This window comes from Cydia strobilella, chromosome 1 (genome assembly GCF_947568885.1).
Source record: "Cydia strobilella chromosome 1, ilCydStro3.1, whole genome shotgun sequence".
Classification (NCBI taxonomy): Eukaryota; Metazoa; Arthropoda; class Insecta; order Lepidoptera; family Tortricidae; genus Cydia; species Cydia strobilella.
Window position 1 is genome coordinate 4,796,423 of NC_086041.1, and position 10,546 is coordinate 4,806,968.

The 10,546-nt window shown below is 42.5% G+C and overlaps 1 pseudogene; it reads left to right on the top strand.

Annotated features, from left to right (window-relative positions):
- The first annotated feature begins 1,095 nt into the window (after positions 1 to 1,095).
- Positions 1,096 to 3,805, top strand: LOC134747770 (uncharacterized; annotated as a pseudogene).
- Positions 3,806 to 10,546: the final 6,741 nt, after the last annotated feature.

Here is a 10,546-nt window from a genome sequence, read left to right on the forward strand (position 1 = left end):
CTTATGGACGATGATCTCGCATGCCGCCTGGGAGTCTCCGGCCCTGCGACGGACCTACGCCTCACGGGAGCATGCAGGATGCAGGCTGCAGCCAAGGGCTCGCAACGCGTCAGCATCAACGTCCGCGGCGTGAAGGTTGAAGACTCCTACGATATTTTTGTCGATACTGTTAAACATTTAGCCTTGCCTATGTATAAACATGATTTAGGTAGGCTAGGGCGTAACCATGATTTAATAAAAAGATTTTACGACGACTTAGGGACGACTGACGACATTGACGAACGACCGTTACTTCTTTTAGGTACTGACAATGTAGACCTTATTGTCACTAGGGAGCTCTTCTCAGGGCGTAACTGCAGTGACTCACTCTACGTGTGCCTCACTCGCCTGGGACACGTAGTGCATGGCAAAAGTCCAAACATTTTGCCTAATGACGTTGCAGTCCTGCATTTATGCGCCTGTGAGGAGCTCAATGATGCAATAAAACAGTCGTTTTCGACCGAGGGATTTGGTGTCAAACCGTATACCGACGTTCCTCGATCGAAAAACGACTTAAAAGCCTTAACCATTTTAGAAAATACATCAAAATTAGTAGGTGACAGGTGGGAGACGGGCCTTCTTTGGAAGGATGACATACCTGATCTGCCTGACAGCTACAATTTGGCGCTCAAACGTCTTGACGGCATTAAGAAAAAAATGTCTAGACTGCCAGAGTTCGCAAGACGTTATTCGGATAAGGTTAAAGAAAACCTTGAAAAAGGTTATATTTCAAAATTGAATGACAGAGACGTAGCTGTCAGGACAGGAAAGACATGGTTTTTACCGCACTTCGCGGTTTTTAATCCTAACAAACCTGACAAGCTGCGAATAGTTCTCGATTGCGCCGCTAGGGTGTCGGGGAAATCGCTCAATGACCACCTTCTAAGCGGGCCTGACTTTTTGACTTCCCTCCCTGGGGTACTGCTCGCCTTCCGCTGCCACAAGGTGGCAGTAGTGGGTGACATTCAAGAGATGTTCCACAGGGTGCTAATCAGGGAAGAGGACAGACAAGCACAGCGACTTCTATGGGTCGATGGTGAGTACGTCATGAACGTCATGACGTTTGGCGCCATATGTTCACCGGCATCGGCTCAATACGTAAAAAACCAAAATGCTCGTCGCTTTGAAGACTCTCATCCAAAAGCCGTAGACGCGATAATCAATCACCACTACGTCGATGACTATATCCACTCCATTGAAACCATAGACGAGGCGATCAACATAGTGGATGACGTACTACGGATACATGCATCCGGAGGCTTCAACATGCGAAACCTTATGTCAAATTCGAAGGAGCTACTGCGACACCTGCCAGAAGATAAGCTTGCACCTGGAGGAGTGAAATTCTTGGCGGACAACAAAGAAGAGCAACTCGAACGAGTCCTAGGCGTTAACTGGGACCCTGAAGCAGACACCTTTGCTTTCAGCATGAAGTTCCACAGCGTCAGCCAAGATCTTCAGTCTGGAACGAAGCGCCCAAGCAAGCGAGAAGTGCTCCGCCTCATTATGAGCGTCTTTGACCCTTTAGGGTTTCTCCTACCGACCACCATCAAGGGAAGACTGATCCTTCAGGACGTCTGGAGAGATGCCATTGGCTGGGACGACGAGATCGGGTCTAGCCATTATGACCGATGGAAGACCTGGCTAAACAAGCTCGAACAAGCGAAGAGTACGAGGATCCCAAGATGGCTGATGACTGAAGATTCCGCCATGGGAGAGCAGGTACAGCTTCATATCTTTTGTGACGCCAGCTCCCGAGCATTCTCGACCGTCGCTTACCTACGACTGCCATTGCTTAAAGGTAAATGGCACCTAGCCTTTGTGATGTCCCGAGGACGCATAGCTCCACTCAAGACCCTCAGCATCCCTCGACTCGAACTTCAAGCTGCTGTCATGGGTGCTCGTCTCTCCCGCGTTTTGAGGGAGTACATTAAATTTGACGGACCTACGACGTTCTGGACCGACTCGAAGACTGTTGTCGCCTGGCTGAAGTCTGACACGGGGCGTTTCAAGCCTTTCGTCGCGCATCGCGTTGCCGAAGTCACCGAGCTGACAGACTTCCGTGACTGGAGGTGGGTGCCGACGGACCTCAACCCTGCCGACGACGCAACGCGCGATGAAGACGCCATCGATCGCTCGAGATGGCTGAACGGACCCGACTTCCTGAAACAGCCCGAAGAGACCTGGCCCAAACCTGACACTGAAGCATCTTTGGACCCCGACGACGTTGAGGTCAAGGCCGTGTGCTTAATAAACAGACATTGCGGACGTGCTCTCCCAGACATCAGACGGTTCTCCAAATATTGGAGATTCGTGAGGTCTGTAGCCTGGCTTCTCAGGTACGTGAGGAACGCCAGACAACAGCAACTAGGCTCTATACAAGCCGGCGAACTGACTGCGCAGGAGCTCGACAATGCTGAACGACTGTGTGCCGTTGACTCCCAAGAGAGAACCTTTGCCGAAGAAATCTCCACGCTACGACGGTCTAACACGGTGAGCAACAAAAGCTGCCTTCGGCAGCTGACCCCGTATTTAGACTCTGATGGTCTCCTACGTGCCCGTGGTAGGACCGAATCCGCGGTAAGCCTGACTGCAGAAGCCAAACGCCCAATCATCTTGCACCCGAAAGATGAGTTTACGCGACTGCTGGTCCGCCAGCAACATCTTGACCAAGCGCACGTGAACCGAGAAGAAGCTCACCTCAACCTAAGACGCAAGTGGTGGATAGTCAGCGGGAGGAATGCTGTGAAAACCGCCTGGAACGACTGCCAGGTCTGCAAGAATGCTCGTGTCAAGCCGTCTCCCCCACTAATGGGGCAGCTGCCGGACATGAGAGTCACGCCAACAGGCCGTGCCTTCACTCATACTGGACTCGATTACTTCGGGCCGATGACTGTGAAGATTGGACGCCGCCAAGAGAAACGCTACGGTGCCCTGTTCACTTGCATGACAGTCAGAGCCATTCACATAGAGCTCGCGAGCGACCTGACAACGACGAGCGCCCTAATGGCTCTGCGACGTTTTATCGCCAGACGTGGATGCCCGAAAACAATATGGAGCGACAATGCGACCACCTTCAGGGGAGCTGACCGCGAACTCACGCAAGCCGTACGAGCCATCGACCGAGACGAGCTTACCCGCTTCAGTAGCCCTCGGCAGATAGAATGGAGATTTATTGCTCCTGTAGCTCCGCACATGGGAGGCTGCTGGGAGCGAATGGTCAAGAGCCGTGAAGACTGCGCTGAAAGCCACCCTCAATACCAGGATCCCCAGGGAGGACACCCTCACCACTCTGCTGGCTGAGGCGGAAGCAATCGTGAACGGCAGGCCGCTTACCTACGTCCCCCTAGATCACAATGACGACTTACCACTTACGCCTAATGACTTCCTAATGCCGATGACAGACCGGACAGGAATGACTGCAACTTCCGGAACCTTCAACGACGGGGACCTCCTGCGGCGGTCGTGGCGAGAGTCTCAGAGGCTGGCTGACTTACTGTGGAAGCGCTGGGTGAAGGAGTATTTACCCACCTTGACAAGGCGCGAAAAGTGGTACCAGTCCTCAACCCCCCTCGCTGAAGGTGACATAGTCGTCATAGCCGACAGCCAGTCACCTCGCAACCTGTGGCCGCGAGGAAGAGTAGTGAAGACTTACCCAGGACGTGACGGACAGGTCCGAGTGGCAGACGTCCAAACCGGTCATGGACTGTACCAGCGACCGGTGACTAAACTATGTAGACTTGACGTGAGACCGACGCAGGATTGAACTGACTGCCCTGACTGACTTAAGCGACGACTTAACCTGACTTTATTTGACTCGACAAGGTCAGACCCGGCCTGACATGGCCTGACGTGGTCTGACCCGGCCTGACGACTTGACACGGCCTGACATGGCCTGACTTGACTCGACAAGGTCAGACCCGGCCTGACACGGCCTGACACGACCTGACATGGTCTGACACGGCTTGACGACTTGACACGGCCTGACACGGCCTAACTTGACACAGCCCGACTCGACTAAGTCACGGTGGTGGGAGGCCCCTCTGCCCTTGAGTATTGGCAGACGTCCAATACTGGAGGTGGGGATGTCGGGGCTTCTAACCTCCGTGGCGACCTGACATAGACCGACTGACTGACTGGCTGACTAACATACATATTATTTGGAATATTGGAACGACCGACATCTAAATTCAAAATTAGACATGACAGCCAACAAGACCAGTTGACGACTAGTTCTCGACAGATAGCGGACGACGACAGACGCTACAGGTAGTATGTATGTTGGTTTTTCAGGGATAATTCTTTATCATGTGAACCGATTTCAACAATTTTTTTTTATAAGAAGATGTTTTAATTGTACTCTCATACAAATTTCAAGTATAATAAACAGTCGCAAAGGTGGCAAAATTGAAAATTCAATTCGGAAAAGATTTTTGATAATTACAAAAAGGTTTCAAGATAAGGGCGTGATTATATTTTTCCTTTAATATTTATGATAATAGTAATGTTATGTAAAAAATTAGTAAGCTTCGGAGATAAGGGGGAGTGGGATGGTATTTTTTTACATTTTCCTTCATAAATCAATGTTTTTTCACCACGAAAAATTAATCAACAATTGTTTTAAAATGTACAATTTAAGCTCTTTCAAACGATACCCCACTTGACCTAGTAACTAGACTGAAATTTTGCCCCCTCTTCATATGGGGCATTTTTCATATTAAATTTAATAAAAGACTTCTGCTTAACAGAAGATTCAACTCTCAAATCAATTTAATAGAACATACCTGTCTACTTCAGTTATTTAATTAACTAGCTACTCAATTCAATGTTTTCTAAACCTCTCTAAGGCCTATTCGCAAGAGCATTAAAGAGGCAATTACACGAACGAACGATCGAAAACTGCCATCTGGACCTAAAGAGCCGAAAGCTCGTCGTACGTCGGGAACAGCCCTGGGCCGCTGGGACCCTGCCACGCATAATTGAGCCCTAACAATGTGCCGACAATAAAATGTTGACGATGAAAAAATTTAAAAGTTTACAACGAACCAGGGGACGTGATTAAAATTTCATAACGCTGCATGTTGGGATTATGTTTTATTAGCTGAGGGTTGTTGTTATTTATTATGTCGACGTTTACAGGTGACATTTTAAGCAGTATTATTGTTGAACAATAAATTTTTCACAATCTATTTTATTGAATAACTAAGTTCCAAATTCAAAAACAAAACAACTGCCTCTGGGTTTCAGGAAGATAATAAAAAGAAGGAAGAAAATAAAAGAGTGAATTATTCTACAACAATTTATAGGATTTTTTTAAACCATGTAATATCCTAGAAAGCGAATAAAACAATCTAATTAAAATATTACCAATGTAGATTAACCGAAAGCCTTTTTTATTCCCAAAGCTTGGTTTTTATTCCATAAAATGAAAAAAAAAACCCTGCAATCTTATAATCCTCTTAAAATTCACTTTTTCCTCTGCCTTTTTTTTCTCATATTGTTGAGAATATTAGAATAAGGTTCACTGTGTAACAAAATCAATGTTTGACCTCAAATCATGATGTTTGTTTTTCTCTTTGCTACCTATTTTGGTTTGTACGGTCATAAATTGTCATAAACTTTCACGTCTGTGACGTTCGGATTTCAACTGCAGTGGCATTAGTGTTGCGGCATCGTTGTTGTCGCCGCTGTAACTGTCAATTTCCTTGATAAAATAAGTGACGTGACGCTATTTCGACGTTAATTCCTTGACTCATTTTATCAAGGAGCGACCTCCACGCGTCACTCAGTAGAGCGTCTCGCCCGTCTAATAAAGATAAAAAAGATAGTTAAAAAAAATAAAGCTAATAAGCTGTAGTTATACAGAAAATGGCAATCGCTAGCATGCTGCAATCTCAAAATCGAAGCGTGCTCAATCAGTCAAATACACTCTTCTGCCAATAAATATTTTATACGGCAAAGCGACGTCATTTTAAAATTATCGCCACAATGCCGCCATGTTTTCACGCTCCAAATATAAATATGGCCGGCATAAGCCGTTTGACGTTTAATTCAACGGACGGCGGTTACGCCCCGACAATCTCTGGAGGTATTTTAAAAGCGTTAAGTACTCTTTTATGCTAAAAATTGGCATCGAGCGATCGTGACGTGCCTTCAATAAAATTTATAAGCCGATTTCTTTAACCGCGTCGGTCGGTAGTAAATAAACGAAAGGTTTGCAACTTCAGAGGTGAAACAGTTTTTCGAAAAACCAACAACTTGTGGGTTTGGACTCATAATCACGAGTACTATTGATTGAGACAAAGAAAAAAGTGTCCCCAGTTTTTCATACAAATATTGGGTGTCAGTTTTCAACGGTCCATACAAAATATATGTGAAAATGCGTTACAAAACTGTAATTTTTTTGGGGATATTTTTTTTTCTTTTTAAATCGATATTCTTCGTGATTCTGAGTAGAAATAACCCAAAAGTTGATGGATTTTCGAAAAAAGTAAATGGTACACTTTTAAGTGAAAATGCTCTTATATGATCTAACCTGACCCTTTATTTATTTATTTCCATCATATACAAGTTTACAATTCTTTTTCAAAGCATTTATATACATATTTCACAACAATCGCAGTATTAGTCGTAATTTTATATCTTTAAATAAAATTGAACTAAAAATCCAGTACCGGAATTCAAATATTTCGATATTCCGATATTTTGGGATTCTAGTATTCATGCCCTACCTCCAACCGTTTTTTTTTTTAATAATCGCTTATTTTTAAACAGTAATATGTAAAATCTCGCAAGCAATTCCAGTAAAATAATTTGTATAGTTATTTCAGAATACATGATATTTCGATGCAGTTAACAAGCTTATAACAAGCGTACCTTTCGTTTTAAATATTCAAACGGACGAGTTTGCAAAGGAGAGGATAGCATGTTGCGATTGGTGCGTCCACACTAAGAAACGAATATTGATAATTTTTTGTTGTTAAAAAACTTAACAAAATTGGTAATGTAGATTATTGGTCAATACGGCAGATGTCATCTCAACATAATTTTACTAGCTTCTGCACGCGGCTACATCTGCTTGATATGATGAAGATGATTAAAAATTCTACTTTCACCGGGCCTCAAACTATCTTCATACAAAAATTCATCTCAATCAGTTCAGGGGTTTAAGCGTGAAGAGACAGGCAGACAGACAGACAGAGTAACTTTCGCATTTATAATATACTACCTTTTGCCCCCGCCTTCGTCTGCGTGTATATAGTAATTTGGGTAGGTACCTTAATCTACTTCTTATTCTATCCTTCTTTTCACCCCCAGAAGGGACGACTAATTGGTCATAAATGCGTAAACATTTTCTTTATTTGCAATAAAAGGTCATATGTATGTCCCTATTTTAAGATTTTTTTTTTTATTAATTAATTTTGTTTCTTCACTTCACTTTCACTTCAACCTCTCTAACTTCTTTAACTTCTTCGACTTCTCCGACTTATACGACTTCTCCAAATTCTACAACTTCTCCAACTTCCCCATACAAACTTCCACGCCCATATTATCCCTTTTTCAACCTAAAAGCAAATTAGTCAAAAATACATAAACATTCTTCATAAATTATATCTTACGAAAACTTAAATAGTAAAATGCTTGTCCTTTTTTAAGAAATTATTGATCCCCTCTATAAGTTTCCACCCCAACAATACAATACAACACTCTTTATTGCACACCTTACATAGTTAATATTAGTATGGATTACTATGGATAGCATGTTAGTAGGGATAATGCCAAAACTCGCTTGGGCGATATGTACATCGAATTACGTTGCCGTACTGCGTACATCATCACGTTCATCATCAGTCAGTCGGTCGGTCGGGTGTCGGTGTCATATTGATTGCATAGGTTTTCTTCGCAGACTACATATATCGGCTATTAGTTCTTCGTACAAATTCGAATATCTGTCAAAATTCAATATTAATACTAAATTGACAAAATTTTGTGCAATTAGTTCGGTTTGCGAATGTTAAGCTGAACAAGGCCCTTGGATCTAAGTATTTTTTTGCTTGGGAGCAAGTAATTTTTAATCAACTAAAATCCAAAATAGTACGTATAAACGAATAATATATCATCTAAGAAGAACTGACATGTATGCATGTGTCGTCCCCGCGCCTCAGTCCGCGCGTCCGCTGTATCCTGGCCTGCGCGCGAGTAATAAACGAGCTTCCATCGTACGCACTTGTTTCATTGCGAAGTACATACCTATCAGTTAATAAAATATATCCAGCAAGGTTGGCCGCGCAAAATACACTGTTCTAAAATTGAACCTTATTTCCGTTGCAGGAACGATTTAGAATTAGAAAAAGGTTGTGTAATGAGAGGACATCGTGTTATAATTCCAAAAATATTAAGAATTAAGATACAAATTATTGCAGGAGCTACATAAAACACATTTAGGCAATGTGAATGCGGTGCCATGGCCCCGGCGGCTGCCTCCAGCTGGCGGGAGGCGCGCGAGCGCGCAGGCCAGGATACAGCGGACGCGCGGACTGAGGCGCGGGCACGACACATGCATACATGTCAAGAACTCTGACAGTTGCTATAGAAAAAAGTCTCAGAATAATGACTAAAGCATAGAAGTCGGGCAAAAATGCTTCGCAAATATGTATACCCGTACTTTACTTCCTTACGAATTAGATAATGTGCCGAAAAGAGATGCATATATGCTTGTTATTTCTCATTTACGTACGGTGTCACAAGTTTGATAATTTGCTAGGGATGTGACTGTGTCGACTTTTTATATCGATAAATTATGCATAAGTTTATGTGCCGTGTAAAAGAATAATCACGAAATTGGCAAATTGATAATAGTCTGACTAATGAAAGTTGAACCTGAAAAAATGCGGCAATTTCAAGAAATCTGTAGCAGGCGGCTCGTTGAAATAAAATGAAATGCGTGGAATACAAGGATTGCATAACTTTTATACTTTTTATAATTTTCATATTCTAAAAATCATTAAAAAGTATAAAAATTATGCAATCCTTGGAATCAAAGAGCCGCCTGATATGAGGATTAATGCATGTACCTAATATAGCTTTTATCTCATTTACCTACCTACCTACCACTCAGAACCGTCTAACTATACCTCTCGTTTTTTTATTATTAGAAAGAAGGCGAGCGATCTTAACGTGTCGTTTTATCGAAAAACACTTTGAAAATAAGTCACAACAAATATAATATACGATCATTTACATACTTTTGCTTTCATAAGTAAAATATTGCTATATTTATAAAAAAACTTGTCAATAAAAAGACACGTGGAAATGGTTTACCGTTTTTTCTAATGCTAAAAGACTAAGTATAGTTTCTAGTCATGTACAGTCAGCTGCAGAGAAAAGGCACCCCCCCTGCATATAAAGTTCTGTAAATTAGTATGGACGTGGGGTACCTTTTCTCTGCAGCTGACTGTACCAAATAGGAAATGAAAAAAAAAACGTTCGTGTAATATATTTTTTTTTATTTAATAATAGGGAATATTACGCGAAACTCGGCGTAGGTGGCGCCACTATCACAATCTGAGGGTCTATCGCGAAACAAGAAAATCGAACTTTCGTTATCTAACATCTCTGTCACTCTTGCGTATTCGAGCGATAAAGAGGCAGCTAGATAACGAAATTTCGGCTTCGAGTTTTCCGGTAGGTCCCCTGAAAACTTGTCAAAAACCTGTTAAAGGTACAGTATGAATAAGTTACGATACGGTGCACTAAAAAAGCTAGTGCTGCACTCTGGTGGCAGAACATTGCAGTAATATCCCCTATTCCTCGTCCTTTGGAAATCTGAAATAAAAAGTTGAGTTTTGTGACCAACAATATTAATAAAAGGAACATTCATCTATGATCATTAATGTCTTTTTTATTAGGGTTCCGTACCCAAAGGGGTTAAGACGGGACCCTATTACTAATACTTCGCTGTCCGTCTGTCTGTCACCAGGCTGTATCTCATGAACCGTGATAGCTAGACAGTTGAAATTTTCACAGATGATGTATTTCTGTTGCCGCTATAACAACAAATACTAAAAAGTACGGTCCCCTTGGTGCGCGCGTCCGACCCGCACTTGACCGGTTTTTAGTATTAAACTATAGTCTGGCAAACACAATCTGTCAGTAAGTAAGAACAAAGAAAACTATAGGTACAGTCGAAGGCAAAAATATCGATCCAGACAAATGGCTTAAAAATATGTGAACACGATTTTATTGTCTGAGCGTACACATATTTTTGAGACTGGGAATGTATATATATTTATGCCCTTGACTGTACTCATAAATTAAAGTCCTGGGCCAAACTATAAGAAAGCTGTAAATGTCGATAGGTTATTGATCTGAGGTCGATACATCACTATGCCAAAAATATAACCTTTCATACTTAGCAGAAAAGTTCGAAAATTTATGCAAAAATCTATATAGACTTGAATGCAAGTAATAATTACATAAACAATATATCGATTTCTATGTTTAGGGT